At 38.0% G+C, this 13,307-nt stretch overlaps 1 protein-coding gene across 3 annotated transcripts in view; it reads right to left on the bottom strand.

Annotated features, from left to right (window-relative positions):
* Positions 1-13,307, bottom strand: part of TBC1D5 (TBC1 domain family member 5) — a 545,405-nt gene that overhangs the window by 408,111 nt on the left and 123,987 nt on the right. The gene's annotated exons all lie outside the window — the stretch shown is intronic.

The raw sequence follows: 13,307 nt of genomic DNA, 5'->3' as shown, positions 1-13,307 counted from the left end.
CACAAATTTTCCTTCATCCTAGACCCCTCCCCTGAGGGGTAAATGTCCCTGTTCTAAATTACATACAAATTCAGTGTAAGAACAAGCCTTAGGAACTATCTTTATCTTGTTCATAACCCAGGGACTACCTGTGTATGAAATACGCAGAACAGATATATCCACAGAGACAGACTGCAAATATCAATAGATGGAACCAGGAGCTGGGAGAAAGCAGCTTAAGGAGAAACTGTTTAAAGGGTATGTGTTCTCCCTTGGAGTGATGGAAATGTGTGGAGCTAGGGAGAGGTGGTGGTTGCAAAACAATATGATTGTACTAAATGCTACTGAATTGCTCACTTAATTTTTTGTTATGTAAATTTTACCTCAATAAATTATTTTAAAATAAAAGGATATTCTGCTTTTAGATCAGCCTTTTCCTATTTTCTTATTTCCAGAATACTTAAAGATTTCTATAATCTTCTTTTAATATTGACAGTTGCTTAGGAACTAATATTTATGGTTTTGAAAAACATTTATCTGAGGGTCACTAATCATTTATGCTTCATTTCAATTTTTTCCCCTCTGTTAAATTCAAATAAATTTTAAAAAATAGATTATTGTTTTAATGTCACATCAAGTCATATCTCTACATAAGATTAAGAATCTCTTTTAATTTCTTTATATATTTTTTTATTTTGTTCAGCTCTACTGTGGTGTAATTGACCTCAATATAACATAATAAAATTGTAACACGCTTAAATTAACATGTATACCATGATTTGATTTATGTATAAAATGTGAAATGATTCCCACCATCTAGCTAATTAAGACATCCGTTACTGTGTACATTTATCTTTTTTTTTTTTTTCTTGGTAAGAATATTCACGTTCCACTCTCTTAGCGAATTTCAATTATATAATAGTATTATCAACTATAGTTTCCATGTTAAATATTAGATTTTAGAATTTATTCATTTCTATAGCTGAAAGTTTATAACTTTTTACCTACTTTGCCTAATTTCTCAAATGCCTTCAGCACCTGGCAACTATTTTTCCACTCTCTGTTTCTATGAGCTTGACTGTTGTTGTTTTTTTCTCATTTACAATAGATTCCATGTGTAAGTGACACCAGGCAGTACTGCCTTTCTGTACCTGCCATATTTAAGTTGACTTAATGCCCTCAAAGTCCATCCGTGTTGCAGGGCTTCTTTCTTCCTCATGTCTGAATAATACTCCATTGTAGATAGGTACATATCACACCTCCTTTACCCACGCATTCACGGAAGGACACTTAGGTTGTTTCCATGTATTGGCTATTGTAAAGAATAATGCAATAAACATGCAAGTGCAAGTATCTCTTTGATTCCCGCTTTCATTTTCTTTGGAGATATACCCAGAAGCTGAACTGGGAGATAATAGGATAGTTCTATTTTTTATGAAAGAGGGGTGGTGGGGGCTGGCGGGGGGGAGAAGGGAGAGGGGTGGAGAAGCAGATGGTCACAGAAGTGCCTCCTGTGTGCCCTGACCAGGAATTGAACCCGGGACTTCCACCTGCTGGGTGATGCTCTACCACTGAGCCAACCGGCCAGGGCCTTACAGGTAAAGTCCTTTTTTTTTTTTTTTTTTGGAGAGAGGGAAGAGAGAGAGATTGAGAGTGAGAACAAGGGTGGAGAAATAGAAGGGAAACCATCTACTCTTAGTAGTTATTTCCTATATGTGCCTTGACCAAGCAAGCCCAGAGATTTGCACTGGCAACCTCAGAGTTCCAGGTCGACACTTTATCCACTGTGCCACCAGAGGTCAGGCAGTAGTAGTTCTACATATTTTTAATTCTAAAGGAACTCCATACTGTTTTCCATACTGCCTGCACCAATTTACGTTCCTACCAACAGTGCATGGGGTTCCCCTTTCTCCACAGCCTTACCAGCACTTGTTATTTCTTGTATTTTTACTGACTGACATAATGATAGGTATGAGTAGATAGCTCCTTGTCATTCTGATTTTCATTTCCCTGATGATTAGTGAGGTTGAGTATCTTTTCATGTATCTGTTGGCCATTTGTATATCCTCTTTGAAAAATATCTATTCAGTTAATCTGTGTATATTTTAATCAGATTGTTTGGGTTTTTTGCTACTGAGTTGTGTACATTCCCTATATGTTTTGAATATTAACTCCTCACCAGCTATATATCATTTGCAAATATCTTCCCCTACTGGTAGGCTACCTTTTCATTTTGTTGAGGCTTCCCTTGCATTTGCTGCAATGCTTCTGGTGACAAATCGAAAATATCATGACCAGGCCTGATCAGGCGGTGGCGCAGTGGACAGAGCATTGGACTGGGATGCAGGGGACCCAGGTTCAAAACCCTGCAGTCACCAGCTTGATCACGGGCTCATCTGGTTTGAGCATAGCTCACCAGCTTGAACCCAAGGTTGCTGGCTTGAGCAAGGGGTTACTCACTCTGCTGTAGCTCCCCATGATCAAGGCACATATGAGAAAGCAATCAATGAACAACTAAGGTGCCACAACAAAGGATTGATGTGTCTCATCTCTCTCCCTTCCTGTCATTCTGTTTCTATGTGTCCCTTTCTGTCTCTGTCACAAAAAGAAAGCAAGAAAGGAAAGAAGAAAGGGAAGGAGGGAGGGAGGGAAGGAAGGAAGGAAGGAAGGAAGGAAGGAAGGAAGGAAGGAAGGAAGGAAGGAAGGAAGGAAGGAAGGAATGGAGGGAGGGAGGGAGGGAGGGAGGGAGGGGAGGGGAGGGGAGGAAGGAACAAAAGCAAGGAAGGAAGAAAAGGAAGGTAGAAAGGAAGAAAAGAAAGAGAAGGAAAGGAAAGGAAAGGAAAGGAAAGGAAAGGAAAGGAAAGGAAAGGAAAGGAAAGGAAAGGAAAGGAAAGGAAAGGAAAGGAAAGGAAAGGAAAGGAAAGTTAAGGAAAGGAAAGTTAAGGAAAGGAAAGGAAAGTTAAGGAAAGGAAAGTTAAGGAAAGGAAAGTTAAGGAAAGGAAAGTTAAGGAAAGGAAAGTTGGAAAGGAAAGGAAAGGAAAGGAAAGGATTGAAAAAAGGGAGGAAGAGAGGGAAAGAAGAGAGGGAAGGAAGAGAGGGAAGGAAAGAGGGAAGGAAGAGAGGGAAGGAAGGAGGGAAGGAAGAAGAAAGAAAGAAAGAAAGAAAGAAAGAAAGAAAGAAAGAAAGAAAGAAAGAAAGAAAGAAAGAAAGAAAGAAAGAAAGAAAGAAAGGAAGGAAGGAAGGAAGGAAGGAAGGAAGGAAGAAAGAAAGAAAGAAAGAAAGAAAGAAAGAAAGAAAGAAAGAAAGAAAGAAAGAAAGAAAGAAAGAAAAAAGATGGCCAGGAAAGAAAGGAAGGAAGGGAAGGAAGGGAAGGAAGGAGGGAGGAAGGAAGGAAAGAGAGAGAGAGAGAGAAAGAAAAGATGGCCAAGACAACTTCTTCCAGGAGTTTTACGATTGATTTCACGTCTTTCATTCAATCTTTAATACACTTGAGTTTTACATGTGGTATAAAACAGAGGTTCAGGTTCATTCTTATGTAACTGGCTATTCAACTACCCCACAACTATTTAGGGCAGTGACAATCCTTTCCCCATTGTTTATCTCGGTTCCTTTGTCATAAATTAACTGACCATATATGTCTGGGTTTATTTCTACCTTGTACCATCGATCTCTATGTCTGTTTTTATGACAATGCCATACTAACTTACTATAGCTCTTTAATATAATTTGAAGTCATAAAGTACGATGCCTCTAATTTTGTTCTTCTGTCTCAAGACTGCTTTGGCTATTTTGAGGCATTTTGTGGTTCCATACAAATTTTAGAATTATTTTTTCAATTTCAGTGAAAAATGCCATTTGACCATTAATAGCAAAATCATTAAATCATAGATTGCTTTGGGTGGTATAGACATTTTAACAATATTAATTCTTCCAATCCATAAACACAGAATATCTTCCCATTTGTGTTTCAATTCCTCTCATCAGTGTCTTATAATTTTCAGCGTACCGATATTTTTCACTTTCTTAGCTAAATTTATTCCAACATATTTTATTTTTTCCAATGCAACTGTAAATGGGATTGTTTTCTTAATTTCTCTTTCTTATATTTCATTGTTATTGTATAGAAATGCAATTGACTTTTCTATATTGATTTTATATTCTGTAACTTGACTGAATTCACTTATTAGTTCCAATGGTTTTTTGGTGCAGTTTTTAGGGTTTTCTATATACAATATACCTCTGGAAAAAAAGTTTACTTCTTCTTTTCTGATTTCGATGTCTTTTATTTCCTTGTCTTGCCTGATTTCTCTGGCTAATAGTTCCAGTACTATGTCAAGTAAAAGTGAGAAGATTAAAGAAAATCATTCTTTGTATATGGGGGACATTACCTTGTTCTTCATTATTGCAAAAACACACTGATAAAGGACCGTCATACCCTTGGGGAGTGGGGGAAGGTGGTGAGCTTGGCATTTTTTTTTTATGACAGAGACGGTGAGAGTCAGAAAGAGGAACAGATAGGGATAGACAGGAAGAGAGAGAGAGATGAGATGTATCAATTCTTCATTGCGGGTCCTTAATTATTCATTGATTGCTTTCTCATATGTACCTTGACTGTGGGGCTACAGCAGACTGAGTGACCCCTTGCTCAAGCCAGCAACCTTGGGTTCAAGCTGGTGAGCCTTGCTCAAACCAGATGAACCAGCTCTCAAGCAGGCGACCTTGGGGTCTGAAACCTGGGTCCTCCACGTCCCAGTCCGACGCTCTATACACTGTACCACTCACTTGCCTGGTCAGGTATGGGCATTCCTGTCTTTCATAATCTTAAAGAAAAAGCTTTCAGATTTTTACCACTGAGTAGGACATTGGCTATATGCTTGTTGTAAATGGTCTTTATTATGTTAAGGCATGTTCCCTCTATACACACTTTGTTATTTTTATCATAAATTTTTTTTATTTTGGTCAACAGATGCTTTTCCTGCATCTGTTGAAATGATCATACAATTTTTACCTTCTATTTTATTTATTTTTATTTTTTCATTGACTGAGAAGGAGGGAGGAGAGAAAGAGAAAGGGAGAAAGAGAGAAGAATCAAACTCGCTGTTTCACTTGAGACAGGGGAAAAAAGAAGCATCAATTGGCTGTTCCACTTAGTTATTCCATTTAGTTGTATACTCACTGACTGCTTCTCTTACATGCCCTGACCATGGGATCGAACTTGTAACTTCAGTACTGCAGTGTAAATGCTTTATCCCCATTATATTGATTGATTCACTGGGGAACAAATTTTTTTCATTTTCTGTTGCACGAGGTCTAAGAACTTTTTCTATATATTGCTGCGTCGCTGATTCCAAATCTGTTTTTTGGTGCATGCTCTAGCTTTTACGCAATTTTAATTTTTGTTACAGTTTATGGCATACATTGGTTTTTAAATTGGAGTTAAATGGCAACAACTCTTGGATTGAATATAACCATAAGGCAATTAATGTTTTACAAACATCACTTATACATAATTGTAGTTGTTTTTAAATGTAAAAAATTATTATCTCATAAAAACACTCTCTTATTTTGTTTTAAGATTGAATTATGGCTTCTTCTAGTAGGCGTAAATGTAAGAATAGTCCTGACACCTCTGTTATATATATGGCTGTTACACACTTCAACGTCAAAGGCGCAATATTTCATCATTTGTGACACGTGCATATATTGCCTATTTTCAAGTTCCCCTTGGCGATCAAGACAAGAATTGGGCTCCTTATATTGTGTGTCATAATTATGAGGAAATGCTTCGTGACTGGACAAAAGAAAAATGCAAAGGAATGCCTTTTGGTATTCCCATGATTTGGCATGAACCTAAGGACCACAGCAGTGACTGTTATTTCTGTCTGATCCATACAAAGGGCATCGGCAAGAAAAATCGGCATATGATCTCATATCCTAATATTCCTTCAGCAATAGGACCTATCCCACACTCTAAGACACTCCCGGTTCCAGTGTTCAATGGTTTTATTTCTTCTAAGGACAAAGAAAGTGAACATGGTGATCAAGTGTATTTTGATAAGATGCATTCAGGAAATGGTTGTAGAATCTGAAGGGTCTTCTTCTGATGCCAAGCAGTCATTAACCCCTCAGCAGTTTAGCCAAACCGAATTGAATGACTTAATAAGAGATTTGGGGTTATCAAAGAAAGCAGCTGAGTTATTAGCCTCCAGGCTTCAAGAAAAGAATATACTTCACCGGTCAGCTAAAGTAACCCATTTCAGGAAGCGTGAACAAGTTTTTGTGGACGTTTTTTCGAAAGACAAACACTTTGTTTACTGTCATGATACCAGTGTCTTCTCAGCCAGCTAGGTGTTACCACTTACAGTCCAACAGAATGGTGGCTATTTCTTGACAGCCCTAAATGGAGTCTGAAATGTGTTCTCCTACACATAATGTTTATGCAGCGGTTCCAATTGGTTATTCAGCTCATCTGCGAGAAGATTATAATGACATAAAAATTGTCCTCGACTCTCTGAAGTATGAGGAGCATAACTGGATCATTGTGTGGATCTTAAAATGGTAAATTTCCTGCTAGCACTACAGAGAGGTTTCACGAAGTATCCTTGCTTTCTGTGTTTGTGGGACAGCCGAGCTCGGGAGAAACACTGGACACAGAAGGAGTGGCTGAAACGTGAAGCTCTGAAGTAGGGATGCAAAATATTGTGAATGAACCTGTAGTTAATCGAGACAGGATCATTTTTCCCCCACTTCATATTAAACTTGGCTTAATGAAGTAGTTTGTTCATGCTTTGAATAGAGAAAATGAATGCTTTCAACATATTATTTCTGCTTTTCCTGCCTTGTCTTTCGAGAAGATAAAAGAAGGTGTATTCGACGGACCTCAAATTCGAATCCTAATACGTGACGAAGAATTTGCCAGAAACATGAATAAGGAGAAGAAAGCAGAATGGCAGTCTCTTGTGGCAGTTACAAAGAACTTCCTTGGCAACAAAAAAGCAGAAAGCTATGAACTTAGTGTTCAAAGGATGCTGTTGGCTTTCCACGACATTGGATGTAACATGAGCATTAAGATTCACTTCGTGAACAGTCAGTCACCTTGTATGTTTCTTGAAAATCTTGGAGCTGTTAGTGATGAGCAGGGAGAATGCTTTCATCAAGATCTGAAGACGATGGAAAAGCATTATCATGGGCGATGGGTCAGAAATATGATGGCAGACTACTGCTGGAGCATCAAACGGGATTGTCCTCAACAAGTACACAAACTCAAGAACTAAAAACGCAAATTTTTGCCTGATTAGAATTTAAATAAGTTTTGCGCAAATCTTATGATTAAAATAAGTACTTCAATATGTTCTATTTCGAAATTGTAGACAAATTTTGATGCAATCATATCTTTTAGAGTATTAGTGTATTTACTGCATTATATAAATTATTATATTTTCACAAAGATGATGACCAAGAAGACATTCTACTTCGTTATGTTAAACTAAATGTTAAAAATTTTACAAGAAGATGAAAACCTAAAATCTTGAATTGCAAAAAAAAACCCTGTAGCTTACAGAGAAAAACTAATGTCAGATTTGAGATCAGCACACTCGAATTAGGTAAGAACAAGTGTTTTTGTGGATGCAATGAAAATTTCGTTCCCCAATGTTAAGGATGTTGAACCGTCCTTCTATCTCTGGAATAAATCCCACTTGATCATGGTGTATGATCCTAATAATATATAGGGTGGGGCAAAAGTAGATTTATAGTTATGAGTACATGGAAAAGTTTATTTTTGCATTATTTATTATTTTTTGAATTATTTTCGATATGAACAAATGTAAACCTACGTATGCTCCATATTGTTTTGGTAAATTCAGCTCATTTTGGTTTACTGAGGATTTTCCATCTATGTTCATCCGGGATATGAGCCTGGAATTTTCTTTCCTTATAGCATCCTTATCTGGCATTGGTATCAGGGTAGCGCTGACTTCATAACTGATTGTGGTAGTAGTCCCTCCTCTTCTGTTTTTTGGAAGAGTTTGAAAAGTATTGGCATTAAATCTACTTTCGATGTTTGACAGAATTCACCAGTGCAGCCATATGGTCCTGAAGTTATTAAACTATGGATTCAATGTCCTTATACTTATAGTAACTGGTCTGTTCAGATTATCTATTTCTTCATCATTTAGTCTTGGTAGGTTATGTGTTTCTAGAAATTTATCCATTTCTTCTAGGTTGTCCAATTTGTTGTTATATACTTATTCACAGTAGTCTCTCAAGATCCTTTGTATTTCTGTGGCATCAGCTGCAATGTCTCTGCTTTTGTTCTTAATTTTGAGTCCCGTCTTTTTTATTGGTATCCTACCCCGAGTCTTGTCTAATTTGTTTATCTTTTTAAAAGAAACACCTTCTTAGATTCACTGATAGTTTTCTTGTTGTTTTAGTCTTTATTTCATTTATTATGGTGCTTTTTATTTCCTTTCTTCTACTACCTTCGTGCTTACTTTGTTCTTTTTCATTTCTAGTTACTTAAGGTGTAAAATAAGGTTGCTTATATGAGCTCTATTTTTCTCAGTGTAGGAGTTTATCACTATGAACTTACCTCTTAGAAATGCTTTTGCTACATTGGATTAAGGATAATAATTTTTATCTTCTTTTTTTATATATATATATACACTAAACTTTCTAAAACAATATGTTAATTTTTTTTTCAGCGAGAAGAGGGGAGACAGAGAGACAGACTCTCACATGTACCTTGAAGAGATCCACCCAGTAAGCCCACTAGGGCAGTGGTCCCCACTCTTTTTTGGGCCACGGACTGGTTTAATGTCAGAAAATATTTTCACAGACCGGCCTTTATGGTGGGACGGATAAATGCACAAAATAAAATTATGCGACCAGTGTAAAATCAGTGGTATTTTTAAATATAATTGTCGAACTTACGATATTTATTGGGATAAGTTAAAGGAGGAACGAGCATGTCCTCATTATTCAGGCTGTATTTAAATTTGTTATTCTGACAATGTTTCATGTCTGATATCAATATGTATGTAATATGATAGGTTCAGGCTCGCTACCAATCATGAACCTACGACAATAAAATAAACATGAATCCACTGTGTACTCATATGCAACTTTATTAGAAGCGTCCTCTTAACATCGCACCAACAACATAACACGATTGCCTCCAAACACTTTCCAGTCGCTATGGTAATGTTTAAACATGCCTTAAAAATAAGATACAATACAAAAACAAATATAAGGTGCATGAAAAATACAACTCACCATTTGTTATGAATATTGTAAGTTAAGGGTTATTTATTATAATGTTTATATAGAATGAGAGATAGTAGCCTATCTCTCAAAAACTATAACGCTAAATCAGTGGGAGCCCTGAGCTTGTTTCTCTGCAACAAGATGGTCCCATATGGAAGACAATGACACCCTAAGTATGTTGCTGATGTCCAGTCTATTCCGTAATTTTGTTTTGGTTGCTGTCACTGCAGAAAATCCCGCTTCACACAAATAGGATGTCGGAAATGGCGACAGGGTTTTTAGTGCTTTTGTGGTGATCTCGGGGTATTCTGCCATGACTTTAATCCAGAACACCGGCAGAGTTGTAGTCTCAAACATATTTTTAAGGCCGCCGTCATTTGCGATCTCCAGTAGTTGATCTTCTTGCATAGACACGCTGGATTCACCTGGTTTCTTGATAAATGGATCGCAGATTCATTCTATGGCAATTCGTGGGTCTTTTGTGGTTGGTAAGTAGCGTTCAAACTCTTTTAAAAGCAAATACAGGTGATCATGCACCAGCTGGGACAATGAAGGCTTGGGCTCAGTCTCTTCCAAAATTCCCGCGAATGTTTGAAACATGTCAAATATACCCCTGTTCACGTGTCATCCCCACAAATCCAGTTTGGCTTTAAATGCAGCTACTTTATCTGCCAACTTGAAGACAGTTGTCATTTTCCCCTGAAGTGACCGATTGAGTTCATTGAGGAGGTTAAATATGTTGCACAAATAAGCGAGTTTTGCAACCCATTCCTTGTCACTGAAATGTGCTGCTAGTGGTGACTTATTTTCTGAGAGAAATCTCTGCAGTGGCTCTCGTAATTCAAACATTAGGGCCAGGGACCTCCTTCGGGATAACCATCTTATTTCTGTGTATAAGAGAAAGTATCTGTGCTCCACGTTCATTTCCTCACAAAGCTGCTCAAACAGGCGCGAGTGAAGGGCGTGTGCTTTGATGTGGTTAATAATTTTAACATCATTCAGTATGCTGTTAAGTTCCAGTGGTATATTTCAGCTAGCCAGCATTTCCCTGTGAATGACACAATGCGTAGACTCGCATTCAGGTGCAACCTCCTTAATCCGAATAGTTAAACCAGACGTCCTTCTGGTCATGGCAGCAGCTCCATCTGTGCATATGCCAACACAAAAAGACCATTTCAGTTTTCCTTATAATATAGGCATCCAGCGATTTAAATAGTCCTGCGGCTGTGGTTTTGGTTGGCAATGATAGTGCACATAACATATCCTCATGCACATCCTCTCACGTAAACAAGTAGCATTGCCTATTGTCAATATCTGTAGATTCGTCAATCTGGAGAGCATAGCACGGTGATTTATTAATCCTTTCCAACAATTCTGATTCAATGTCCTCTGCTATTTCCTCAATGCGCCGTGTGACAGTGGTAGCCGAAAGAGGCATCTGTGCTATCTTTTTAACCGCAGCCTCTCCTAGAAGTTCACGACAAATGTCTTTAGTGGCTGGAAGGATCAATTCTTCACCAATGGTGAATGGCTTCTTAGTCTTAGCAATACGATTAGCCACCAAGTATGATGCTCTCAGTGTACTCGCATTTATTGATGTAGTGGCCACCAGTAATTGTTTCTGTCCTTCTTGTTCATGCTTTTTTCTTTCGAAATACTCAGAAGGCTTGTCTTTTAAAGTAGGGTGCTTGGTCTCCAAGTGGCGAAGCAGTTTTGAAGGCTTCAATGCCTCATTACTTAGCCAATCACCACATATTATGCAGAGCGGCCTTGGTGCACAAAAATCACCAGTTGTGATAAATCCATACTTGAAGTAGAACTCCTGGTATTGTCTGTTAAATGAAGTCTTATTTTTCTGCAAGGTTGTAGGTTCTTCTTCTGTCTCCTCACTGGCCCTTTTTTCACTTCACAAAAAAACTTTCAATGGAATTTTGTTTTTCACTCATTTTGCTAGTTTATGGGTTGAATTTTAGCAGCAACATATCATGTGACTGAGACAAGCGTCAACAGTGAGTCTTAGATGGATGTAACAGAGGGAATCTGGTCATTTTTTAAAAATAAAACATCATTCAGACTTAAATATAAATAAAATGGAAATAATGTAAGTTATTCTTTCTCGGCGGACCGGTACCAAATGGCCCACAGTACCAAATGGTACCGGTCCGCAGCCTGGTGGTTGGGGACCACTGCACTAGGGGACACTGCTCCATTGCTCAGCAACTGAACTCTTCTTAGTGCCTGAGGCAGGGGCCATGGAGCCATCCTCAGCACTTGGGGCCAACTTGCTCCAATCAATTCATGGCTACAGGAGTGGGAGGGAAAGAGAGAGGGAGGGAGGGAAGGAGAGAGAGAGAGAGAGAGAGAGAGAGGAGAGAGAAGAAGGAGAGGGGTGGAGAAGCAGATGGGAGCTTCTCCTGTGTGCTCTGACCGAGAATCAAACTCAGGACATCCAAGCACCAGGCCGACGCTCTACCACTGAGGCAACTTTGCTCGGGTCAACATATTAATTTTATGAGAAAAATGCCTGCAATTTATTAAAATAATAAAATTGTTCAGTGAAATAGGACTAAGCTTATATAGAGGACTGAAAAAGTTAAAAAATGTTTTAAGCCAAGATTACTTAATGACATCAACATCCATATACAATTTACATAGATGAATCAAACCAGAAGAGAATAAAGGAATATACACCTTACTACATGGGATGATTGCATCAAAGATCATCCCCCATTCAAATGCTGACTTTTATTCGCACCAGTGTTCTTACTATAGAAGAACCAAGCAAGAGCTCTGGTGTTTCCCAGCAGTTACCCAGTTCTTTCACCAAATCCTATGATAGCTTGTGCTGAATGGAGGGAGATGAGCAGCACAGGGGGGACAGGAGAAAAGCAGTTTGACAGACAGAAAACAAATTGCCTGATTCCGTTTACCTATCTAAGAAGCACAGTCATGAGCAAATACACAAATGATCTGAGGCATGGTTTGGAAATTACAAAAGTGACCTGTTATTAAATAGGGAAATAAATTTAGTTATAAGCACCCATATGTATTAAATAAAATATACAACACATAAAACAGAATAGAGCACTGCACACACTTCAGGTAGTAAGGGTAAAAACTGTTTCAACTTCTGTTTTGGTTTCATTGTACATTTACACCTGTGAGAATGGCTCAGAAATGTACTTTTTATATCGTATTATGGATTTTGGTAAGAAAGGTAAAAAATATATATAAATGCTACCTGAGATTCCTTCAACTCTAAGTTCAATCATTCTAATTTTGCTACTCCTTTAACAGATTTAATGAATGTCAGGAAGGGGATGAAGAAAGGGAGAAATAGAGTAAAGAAGAGGGAAAGAGAGAGATACAAAAAGCACTCCCTAAGGAAAGTGCTAAAAGTCTGCTGGTTGGAATACATTTTAAAGTCCCCTAAAGGCTCAGATAAAAGAGAAACAAAAAAATGAGGAAGGAAAAGACGGGAGGCTGCTGAATAGTTCTGAGGTAGACAGAAACAGTTCAGGTACTATGAGTAATTGTGTCAGAGGGCAACATTATTTCTGAAGGATCCCACAATCTAAAACCTGTGGAAATGTACACACCCGTACATGTGTGTGCACACATATTTTTGTACGTGAATCTATGGAACACATTACTATAGTAAGGGTACTGTTATGAAATAAATGCTTATGTCCCCTCCAAAGAAAATTCATATGTTAATATCTGAATTCCCAATGTAATGGTATTAGGAGTGATGCCTTTGGGAGGGGATCAGGTCATGAGGGTAGGGTGTACCCTCATGAATGAGATCAATGGCCTTTTAGGAAAAGACTCCAGAGAGTGCTCTCATTCCTTCCACCACATGAGGACACAGCGAGAAGTTGGCTGTTTAAGAACTAGGAAGTAAGTCCTCAACAGACACTGAATCTGCTGGTACCTTGATATTGGACTTTCCAGCATCCAGAACTATGAAAAATAAATTTCCACTGTTTATAAGTCACCTGGTCTATGGTATTTTTTTATAAAGCCTGAACAGACTATTAATAATATACAATTTTTAAATGTAT

Source organism: Saccopteryx bilineata, chromosome 10 (assembly GCF_036850765.1).
Source record: "Saccopteryx bilineata isolate mSacBil1 chromosome 10, mSacBil1_pri_phased_curated, whole genome shotgun sequence".
Taxonomy (NCBI): Eukaryota; Metazoa; Chordata; class Mammalia; order Chiroptera; family Emballonuridae; genus Saccopteryx; species Saccopteryx bilineata.
The sequence above is the reverse complement of the archived record's forward strand: the minus strand, read 5'-3'. Positions and strand labels throughout refer to the sequence as shown.